A 10,884-nucleotide genomic window follows, 5' to 3' on the forward strand; every position below is an offset into this window, starting at 1 on the left:
CCCTGCCACTCGTCCGCCGGGATGATGTAGCCATAACCTCTCCCTCCTCCCCGCGAGCTGCCTCCCACCGTGCAGCTGCCTCCTCCTCTAGGTGGGACTTGTGGGGAGGTGGCTAGAAGGGGAGGGGGCGGGAGCGGAGTTTGGGGGCGCTGCGATCTTCCCAGCGACTGGGATCAGCTCCGGGAACGTGGAGCGCTTTCCCTCCCGCCGCGGGAGGAGCCCCCCGCGTCGGAGGCGGCGTTTGCAGCTGCCGTTGCCGGCGGTCGGGATTCCGAGTCTCCGGCGGCCGCACCGCGGTTGCACGGACCGTGCGGAGGGGCGTCCTGTGTTGGGGCACTTGCCCCCGAATTGGAGGCCACGGGATTCTCGGGTGTCTTTCGTGGCTTGTTTGGATTCTGAATGTGAGTTGAGCTGGAGAAGGGTTGCTGGTGGCTTTCCTGCTGGTCTGGCTTTCTTTTGTCATCTTTGTTTACATTCGGGAAACTTGTTTGTCTTTGAAACGGAGCATGGGCTCGCTTACTGGCTCCCTCTTCCCAGCGTTTGGGAAAGCGTGAGCGTAGTTCAGGTGGAGGTGAGCTCGGCGTCTGCAGTCCTTGGGGCTGCCTCCACCATAGTTGCTCTGGAACTCCCAGGTTCTTTGAATCCCTTTAAGCTGCCAGGATATTGAGCAAGCCTGACTTTTTTTTTTCTGTTAATGCAGTTCAGGGAAGTGACTAATATCTCCAAATTTGTTGAAAAGGTGGAGGAGGAAGGGGAAGGCTGGTGTAGCAAGCCTGATGAAATTACACTTTAAAAAGCATTTCTGATACACCACATTTCTTAAGTCTGGTCAGTCTTTGAGTTTAACATGCCTTATCAGTATTTTGTGTACATATTTCACCTCTGAGGACCCCCTTTCCTTGGTGGGTAGTAATCAATTTCATTCATAAAAGACAATATGATTTTTAAGTTATTTAGCCAAATCACCCTACAGAATTTTTTTCCATGCTTGTTTTTTTAATGTGTAATATAAATGTGTTTTAAAACTTGCTCCACAGAATTGATAATATTCACATCGAGGAAAAACATGTATTCCCCATATAATTTGACACTGATTTTTTTTGGCGTGTTGGTTTATTTTGCTTTGACTTTGTGGCTTTGTATGCACACTAATGGCTTTTCTGTTCGAGTGGTGCTATGATTAAATCCCAACCAATTGTCATTTAAAAGTAATATGCTCAGGTCCCTGAGTAGCACAAATAGTTGAGCACTTGACTTCTAACCAAAAGTAATATGCAGCATGTATGCTCCTGATCATTTACAGGCTTATTACTTGAAACTTCACATCTTTTTAAAGTCTCCTCTAGAAACACACAAGAACAAGTAGGCAGTGTCAGATTTTTCCCCCCTAATTGAGTATTGAGGAAGCTCTTTGTCATCGGTGACAGTTGATACATTTGAGAAGTACTTCTTAAGTATGTACCTAAGAAAAGGCTTTGATGCACACACAGGTCTTGCTTTTTTACCAGCAGTTCATGGGTATTTTACCTGGGATTAGAAGGCTTCCTTGTGTGTTTTATGAATGCCAGAGCATGGTTTCACGCCACCCTGATTATTAACGATTTTAATCAGGTCAGATGATTTCTAATATTGCTGGCGCTTTTCTGGTCACCTTACATTTCAAGTAACCGTTTTCTAAAAAATGATGCTACCAATTTTATTACCTATATAACACTTTTAAAATGAGAAGATCTACTTAACAAATGAAAATAACTAAATATGAAAGCTATGATTAAGAGGAGATCAAACTTATATTTTGCTATCTTACTCAAATAATACTAATTACGATATATATGTGTTCTTTAGATTTGCCTACTGGCTGGGAAGAAGCATATACTTTTGAAGGTGCAAGATACTATATAAAGTGAGTTTTTTATTTTCTTCGTTGGTAATTTGAATGCTGTTATTAATCTTTAGTTGAAGAGTTATAGACGTACGTATGTGTTTTTTAAAGGCTTTTCATGTAGTACAGACTCTTATGTTTTTATATCATGTTAGAATTTGAGAGAAAAAATGATAATTAATTTTTTTATGTCATTTGTCTGGGCACTGATTATTTTGGAATTGAGATCAGTTTTGGCATCAGTATATGACCCTGGGTACTGGTGCATTATAGTCATTTGCTTTTAGCTATATGGTCTTAACAGTTTTTGATCCTGCATTATATATGCTAATAAAAGTCAAACAAGATTAATATTTTAGTTATGCTACTAAAATAAAAATAAAAAATCTTTTATTTTTAATTTTTCAATCTTTTTAAAAAACGTGAATATTTTTCCAATGTATTTTCACCTGGTCTATTAATAAGTATCAGAAGTGACGTAACCCTAGGTATAGACTTATGAACAGCAACTGAGTGGAAAATAAAAACAAAAATATATGGAATATTATAAAAGTATTCATTGTAGCGTTGCTTGTATTTTGGCTTCAATCTAAATATTATCAGCATGTTTTACTGGGATGTTTGTGTTTGAATAAGACTTTGAACAGAGTTTTCAGAAGAAATATGACCAGTATTGACCTTAAAAATCATTCTACAGAGTATCGAACTAATTTCTGTTCAAAATTAACTTGGTAATAGTTGGTGACAAATGCTTGAAATCTACATTATGGGCAGGGAGAGTGTACCCCCAAGGGAAAATAAAGGTGGATTTATTTTTGTTGGCTTTATTTTTGTTTTACATTGGAAGTGGAATTTATTGAAGAGCTTGTTGGTTTGGGAGCTTTTTGTGTGTGGAGCGGGTGGGGGATAGGGCGCCATTGTTGACTTAAAATTTGTTTAGTTTTGAAAGAATGGAGGCCTGAAAGTTGGTGTTTAAATATGAGATATGATTGAGAGTTAAATAGTTTATTAATAACAACATGCACTGGTAAAAATTACCTTTATTTTATTAGGTCTTTTAAGTTATTTTTAACTGAGTGGTATTTTTAAGATCTTGCCATACTTTCCCTAAGTTATACTTGTATAGTTAAGACATTTTTTCTTCTTTGCAAGGATATCTATATAAAATGTCAGGGAGTCTTTAATAGGCATGAAGAGTACTTGTTTTTCAGATGTAGGAATAGAGAATGTAGGTATTATAGGGACAGCAATGTCATGATGTGATCCTCTGCTGGGTAATTTTTGGTTGTCTTTTATTGAAGACCTTTATGTGTTATTAGGTGGCCCAAAATATAAATACACGTATAAAAAAACTTAGTGTCACCAGCTATTACCCTAGTATTATTTTCATTCTGAATTAAACCAAGTTGGTATTGAGATGAAAAGCGATGCTTTTTTGAAATGTATTTGTACTCTGAATTAAGCTAGACCATTTTCATCTACTGTGCATCAAGCCTGACTGGCCTACAGAAGCAGCCCCGTGACAGTGGTCGCACAGTAGCCAGCTGAAGCAAGGTCAGCAGTTCAAAACCCTCCGTTGTTCCGTTGGCGGGGATGAAAGTCTCCCCCTATAGGGACACTAGGGTCAGCATGGACTTGATGGCAGTGAGTTGGGTTTTCTGGTTTGGCTTTATGGAATAAAGAGTGAAGCTAGACTTTTCAATATGATTTTCCATTTTATCGGAGTGTACATTCTTAGATAGTATTCTGTCGGGCTGAATGTTTTAGGTTTTCATTTAGAATTAAATTATTAGAAAACGGAATCTTGATTTGTTTTACTAGCTAATTTAATAAGATTTTCTTTTTGGTTGACCTAAACAAATCATATTTTAACTGAGTGCCAAGCATAAGTAAGTTGCTCATAATAATTAGTATGATATTTAGAACTATTAAAAATATTTAGAAATAAATAATAAATTTACTTTAACTTTTAAAAGTATAGCCATCATTTTTAAAATGTTACAAAACCAGTTATAATAGTTTATATATTTTTAACTAATTTTTAAGTAATTAAACATCGAAGAATATGAGTGGCTGAGTGTCAGGTGTACAGTTTTACCTTTCAGAGTTTGGCAGAAAATTAATTTCTTTCAAGAGTAGCTACATGTGGGCTACAATTTCTTAGACACTTTTTGCTTACGTGAATAACTATGGGCAATTAGTGATGTTTGATCATTGTACTATGGTAGAAACATTACTTGAATCTTGAACGTTGTGATTTATAATGTGCTTGCACATTCGTTATGGCGTCTAAGTCTCATTTCAATCATGGGAAGTAGGCAGGAGAACTATTATTTCCATTGTCACACCACATACACATAATAAAACGACAGTGACATGCCCAAAGACAGCGAGATGAGAAACAGCAGGGACATGAACTATATTTAGACTCTTCAGAGGAGAGAAAAGATAGGAGTGTGAAGTAGGAAAAGTGATGAAGGTTGGTGGATAAATGGTTTTCATTATTCTTTCTTAGCTGAAGAAAGGTTGTTGATGAACCTAGAAGAAAAGGAGGTGACGTGGTGACCAGAGTGGATTTTGTTCACATGGGAAATGGGAATATAGAAGGGCAATAAAGACACTGCCAGTTGACCTTCCTTCGTTTCTTCCTCTTTTGTTTCCAAGAGGCCCCATAGCAAGAAGGGAGACCCAAAGAACTTGAATTGCTTCTTTTTGACCAAGTAAAGTCCATTTAACTCTCATCATTTCTCTCTTGAACAAATGCTGGTTGTAATTTAAAATGGCGTGTGGCCAAAAGGATTCATCTCTGGCTAAAATTTTGGTATTGCCATTTGCATCTGTGTGGGTAATATAGGGAGAAAGATCCAGGAGAGCTGGGTTGTGATCTTGATTTTGGAGTTTAATCTTCACAACTTCAATTTTGGCCAACTGCAAAAGACAATTTCAACCCATTTCTTAATTTCTTTGGATCCTATAGTGTTCTTTGATTTTTCAGTATTCTACAAAATAATGAACCTAAAAAATGAATGCTAAGAAGAAATGATGTGGGAAGTATGGGAAGCTGCTTGCTTGGCTTTTGTATTTTAAATAACTATTTTATTCTCTCCCTTTAAGCTTTGTGGGGACAGCCATACGGGAAGTGCCATCGCTGGATGTGCTTGCTTTCTTTCTGTTTGCTGTGTTTTATGCTTACATCTCCCTGTCAAGTATCTGTATACAAAATCATCTTCCTTCAGAACTTCATGGAAACAGACACAGTGCTAGTGTCAACAAAGGACCTGAGTGGTACAGAAGGCTGAGTTGGATAATCTGTTTACTTTAGGAACTTTTTGAAATTGACTGGATGGCAGGGAATTTGGAATTTTGTTTTTTAAGCTAGCCAGCCTCCATTTTATTATGTGTGTCCATGCATATAGAGCAGGCGTCCTCAAACTGCGGCCCGCCGAGGACATTTATCCGGCCCGCCGGGTGTTTTTGCCCCGTTTGTTTTCTTACTTCAAATTAAGATAATGTGCAGTGTGCATAGGAATTTGTTCATAGTTTTTTTTAAAACTATAGTCCGGCCTTCCAACAGGTCTGAGGGGCAGTGAACTGGCCCCTGTTTAAAAAGTTTGAGGACCCCAGATATAGAGATTGAGTTTGTTTATTGAGTTCCTATAGTTAAAGATTCACTCATACAATTTATTTCTGTAAGGAATGTTGGAAGTTTATTGGTATTTCTGACTTATGAAGGATAGCTTTAAATATCCCATATTCTTATTAGCAATCAAGTCAGTTAGCCTATCCAGTATAGAAGGTTATTGTGTATATTTAAAACTGAAAGAACTTTCTGCTTATTCCTTGAAAATGGTGCTTAATGATTCTATAATGACAGGTCATGGCAGCTAACAATAGATGTGTCATTGACAATCCTTTTATGCCTCACAGCTCTAAGAGGGTAAACTCACACTGCCAAGTAAATCCTAAAACAAGGTTCTCTAAGTAGTGAGACACTTTGTTCTTAATATTTAGAGGTCATTGTCTTATCTGGCAGGATTGGAGATCAAAAAATATTTCTGTAGGTTACTGAAATCATGTAAATTTTGTAAGAATATATTTTCATAGTGCTTTTTTCTTAACTTAAATTTTAAGTTCTGAAAATTGAACTATGCCTTAGATATGCAAAATAGAACAGTATTTGATCTTGACTAATGAGATATTCAAAGAAACCCTGGTGGCACTGTGGGATAAGCGTTAGCTTCTAGATCAGTGATGCAAACCTACCAGGTTCTTCAATGGAGAAGAATGAGGTTGTGTGCTGAGATTTACAATCTCAGAAGCTCTATGTAGATTCGCTGTGAGTCAGATTAATTCGATGGCAGTGGGTTTGGTTAATGAGGCTCCATTTCAGTATCTGTGATAGCTGGGTCTTATGTGTGCTGACCATTTAAAAGAGATCTGCAGCTAGAGGAATTCTAGTATGGAATACTCACTTAAGGCTGCAAGTGTTTCCTTATATAGTACCACCACAATTCAAAATATGAGTGAAGGTAGGGGACCTAAAATAATAAGAATATTAGATTACATTATGGTACATTTGCTAACTAATATTATTTGGTACTGGAATGTTTTTATCTTAGGTCTTTTTCCTGGTCTTCCCTTCTTTCTCTGAGCCTAAAAGTACAAGGCAGTATATACAGCATGTCTTTCTGTAAATTGATTGCTTGGGACTAGAGGTGTACAGTGATTAAAACAAATAAGCCAAACCACAAGCAAAAGGTTACTTAACTCCCCCCCAAAAACTGTCTTCTAGACTTACATTAACAGTGTCTCAGGGCTTGGACAGCCCATTACATGCACTCAGGAGTGCCTGGGAACTGACTAGGGAACACACACAGCAGGGGTCCTGCTCTACTGTGACCTACAATCCAGTGGACAGGCAGGTATTAAACAAATGGGACAACCATGTACTTTGAGGATGGACTTTCACTTAAACGGGAAAGTAAACTACGCTGTGACATATTGAAAGTTCATAATAAAAAATAGTGTTTCAATGATAGTGCATTTAGAATTGCCAGGGTTAAGGTCCCAAATATGGGAGAAAGATGGAGCTTTCTATTTCCATAAAGAGTTAGTACCAGAAATTTATGAGGGCAGTTTTACCCTCTCCTATAGGGATGCTATGAGTTAAAATGAACTCTATGGCATTTAGTTAGTTGTTTTTTAAAAAAATCCGGATAGACCCTTTGTCCATTTCTTCTTACTCTAAAAGTTAATGGATATTTAGGAAAGAGGGGAGGAAGTAAAGATTTGAAAGAGAAGAGTCAAAGCCCTGAAGATTGTTCTGATGTAAATACCCTTTCTATCTTTCTCTATCCTTTGAGAGATGAAAACTAATGAAAGTAAGAGTTTTCTAGCATTTATAGCAATTGCTCTTCTCCTGTGATGTTTTCATTTTTATATAACATCTGTGTAAGTTCAGGCTAACGGTGAAAATTTACATGATTTGTGTATATGTAAGTTGGGGTTAATGATGTGAAAAAACGACACTAGTTTACCAGTTGGAATCATAAGGAGTGATTAGGTTGTACTGTTCTGAAAGAGGTAGAAGTTAGCCTAAATGGGGTGGATGGGTGGGGTTCAGATGGATGGATATGAATGACTGGTAGGATAAGTCCATGGGGTGGAAACATGTACAATGTGTGTGGGGAGTAACTATCTAGCTGGTCTGTGATGTTAATTTAGACTATGCTGGGATCGTGGAAGATAAGCCTGTGCTAGTCTGGGTGGACTAGAGAAACAAATCCATAGACACTCATGTGTATAAGAAAGAGCTTTATATAAAAGAGCTATTGTATATTGAGAAAACATCCAGCCCAATCCACTCAAGTCCATAAGTCTGACATTAGCCCATAGGTCCAATACTAGTCTATAAATTCCTCTTCAGACTCTGACAACACATGCAGCGACGCTGAATGCAGGAAGATCACAGGCTAGTGGGTGGAAAATCTTGTGGATCCAGTGGAGTGGAAGCATCTCAGTGCTGCTGTGGGTCTCTATGGGGCTCCTCCAACTCCAGGGATCTGGCTCCATCAGTGTAGCTCCATGTGGCTTGTCAATAGGAATATGTTGCAGAGAGTGTGTGGGTCTGGCCTCCAGTGAGCTATTTATCACCTTCCTGTCTCCAAATGAGGTCTTCAAGCTGCAGCCTGATTGACAGACTAGACTCCACCCCTTCACTCTTAATAGTCTCAAATTGACACCAGATTATGGAACTACCACAAAGACTAAGTATACTGTTGAAGACTAAGCCATCTGTTACCTGGACTTCAAGGGTCAGACTGAGGCTTTTACTTTTTAGGCAAGCTATTGCAGTTGTTTGTTGTATAGCATTAATAACATAAAGGCTTTAGGGAGATTTTAATATAGGCAGCATGGATTAGAAAGGACTAGGCTAGAATGGAGAAGACATTCGGAATCTGTTGTCCTGATCTAGACCTTCGTTAGTTGCTTGGACCAAGTTAGCTGGTGGTGACAGCAGGAATGGAAAGAAAGGAGGCCACTGATCAAAGATATTAAAGAGGAGTTGACAGGTCTTAGTAGTCCTGCTGAGCTGGGAGGTTGACAGAGAAAAAGAGGTCAGAAGCTACTCCAAGTTTTCCTATCAGAGTGGCCACAAGACCAATGGTGCCCATGCCCTAAATTGGGAAGAGATGGCGGGAGCTCTAGCTGGGGGTGTTGATAACTTTGGTTTCCAAGCCTCTTGAGAGGACATAATATTTAGGTAGCCCACATCTGGCTTTTCTAATAATGTTCTCCCAACTGTTTCTTTGATGCCACTCTGTGCATAAGTAAATTTAGCCTTCCCCCTCTCTCCTCTTAACGCAAACAAACAAATAAATTTATCTCAGGTACCTAAAGACCACTTAACCTAGACATACATCCAGGCAGGGGATTTCATATTCATTCACCAAGTATGGGGTATTTTACTGTGTGCCAAGCATTTTAGGGTTTATGAAAGAAACAGATATGAGTCCTGCTCTAAAGGGCTTATAGTTGAATTAGTGGGAGAGAAGATAATAAAGTAAACACAACTATATAATTACACTGATGGATGCTCTGAAATGCACATCATTTTTGGCTGTATATTATGAATATGGTGGTTACTATAGAGTGCTGTGAGTGGGCATCAACTCAGCGGCAGTGAGTGAGTGAGTGAGTGGAGACATCTTTCTCACAAACTTTAGATATAAGGGAAATTAGTCTCCCTCTGAAAATTAAGGTCAGAAACCTCCCCAAAGTGAACCACAGAAAAAAAAAAGTAAAGTCACCTGGAAGGTGACCTTGAGTCCCAACCACACACAGTGAAATTGATGTATCTAAAGAAAGAGTCAGGATTTGGGCTTAGTCGGGATGGGAGTTTAGAAAAAAGAAAGACTGCCGCAACAGTTGGCGGTGTGTTTGCATCTCATATGCCTTTAATGCTTAGGATGTATTAGTAGGCATAATGGATCCCAAACCCCACTTCTTTTAGAGAGTGGGTGAGAGAATGTCAGATAAACTAAACAATTAAATTTTAGTACATAAGACCTACAAGTGCTACTGGAAAAAACAAAAAGCTTGGATGGTACAGTGGGTTAAGCATTGAGCTGCTAATGGAAAGATCGGTGCCTCAAGCACACCAGCCACTCTATGGGAGAAGGAGGGGCTGTCTCCTCTTGTCAGGATTGAAAGTCTTGGAAATTCGAACAGCAGTAGATTCACTGGGGATGAGCACACCTAGACCAGGTCAACAGTCAGCTAAGCAAGACCCACGTGGTGGGCTGTTTGCGGAACGAGAATGAATGTGGGGAGAAAGAATGAAATCTGAGAAGTAAGGCGAGATCCTGTGCAGGCCTCCTTGGTAGATGTGAGGACTTTGCTCCTCAGAGATATTACAGAAGTGAGCAAAGGAAACATTCATTCTGATCTCACCCTTTGAAAGACTCAGCCGAGTTCTGTGTTGGCCAGATTTTAGGGTGCCGTGGGAGACCCTTACCCAAGACAAAATTCTTTTTGCCATGGGACTTACATTTCTTCGTGGCTCTCAACAGGATTATGATCAGATATTTAATTGTGTAATTACTGTATTTCTTTCTACGCTGCCAGCAATTTTAAGTTAAACTATTTTTTTAAATAACAGCTTTTTGTTGGGGAGGGTAGAAACACTTGAGCCTATTAAATAAGCCCTTTGATCATTTCTTTAAAAACATTGATACATTTTAAAAGTACATGTTAGAACCAAAGAAATTCGTATTTGATGCCTGTTTCCCCGCACTCCAGATGGTAGCAAAGCTTCACGAAAGGCTGGCTTGCTCAGGGCTGTGTTTTTGTTCCTTAGCTTTAACATTTCTCATACTAGATGCTCAGTAAATATTTGTAGATAGAATTAATTCTTTTGGATGACAATAATTTTTAAAGCCTTATAACAACTGTTTTTGAAATTTATTTCATCCATGTGACATTTTCTACAGTAGTTTAAATGATTAAATCAGCACTTTGATGAGTTTTGGTTTTCTGAGTCTACGCAGAGGGATAAATGGGATCTGCTCAGAGGCTGACTATACAACCCAATCCTGTAAAAATGGTCAGATAATTGTGGGGCCCCATGCGGCCTCTTGGGAGACAACAGACTAGCCTCAAGACCTTGCCATTGACCATCCCACTTCCATTTAGACTCTTTCGCAGTTCAGACTGGAGTTGAACCCTAGAGAGTTCTTTTAGGAGAATAGGAAATATTACTGAAGCCTCTATAAGTGGCATAGATAAGATGTATGACAAACATGAGAGGAGGAAGTGGACCTCATGAGGGTCAGATGCTGTGAGATTGATTGTTTACATGCGTCTTTCCTGTTAGCCAGGAGCCCTGGTATCTTGCGAGTGGTCTTGCCAACTGCAAGGTCAGCAGTTGGAAACTACCAGCCACTCCGCAAGAGAAAGACTGGGCTTTCTACTCTTGTAAAGAGTTACTTTCTCAGAAACTC

The 10,884-nt window shown here is 39.0% G+C and overlaps 1 protein-coding gene across 10 annotated transcripts in view; it reads left to right on the plus strand.

Moving 5' to 3' along the window:
* Positions 1–341: 341 nt before the first annotated feature.
* The window catches only part of PLEKHA5 (pleckstrin homology domain containing A5), a 256,011-nt gene continuing 245,468 nt past the window's right edge, over positions 342–10,884 (plus strand). For 3 of the 10 annotated variants that reach the window (XM_045288457.1, XM_045288459.1, XM_045288458.1), the window contains exons 1-2: positions 342–401; positions 1,846–1,903. The gene's annotated coding sequence lies outside the window, so the exon portion shown is untranslated. The remainder of the gene's footprint in view (positions 402–1,845; positions 1,904–10,884) is intronic. The other 7 variants (XM_045288466.1, XM_045288465.1, XM_045288467.1 and 4 more) reach the window with 5 other exon arrangements.

The sequence above is a fragment of the Echinops telfairi genome, unplaced genomic scaffold (genome assembly GCF_000313985.2).
Source record: "Echinops telfairi isolate 266 unplaced genomic scaffold, ASM31398v2 ScPeMD7_21;HRSCAF=78, whole genome shotgun sequence".
NCBI lineage: Eukaryota > Metazoa > Chordata > Mammalia > Afrosoricida > Tenrecidae > Echinops > Echinops telfairi.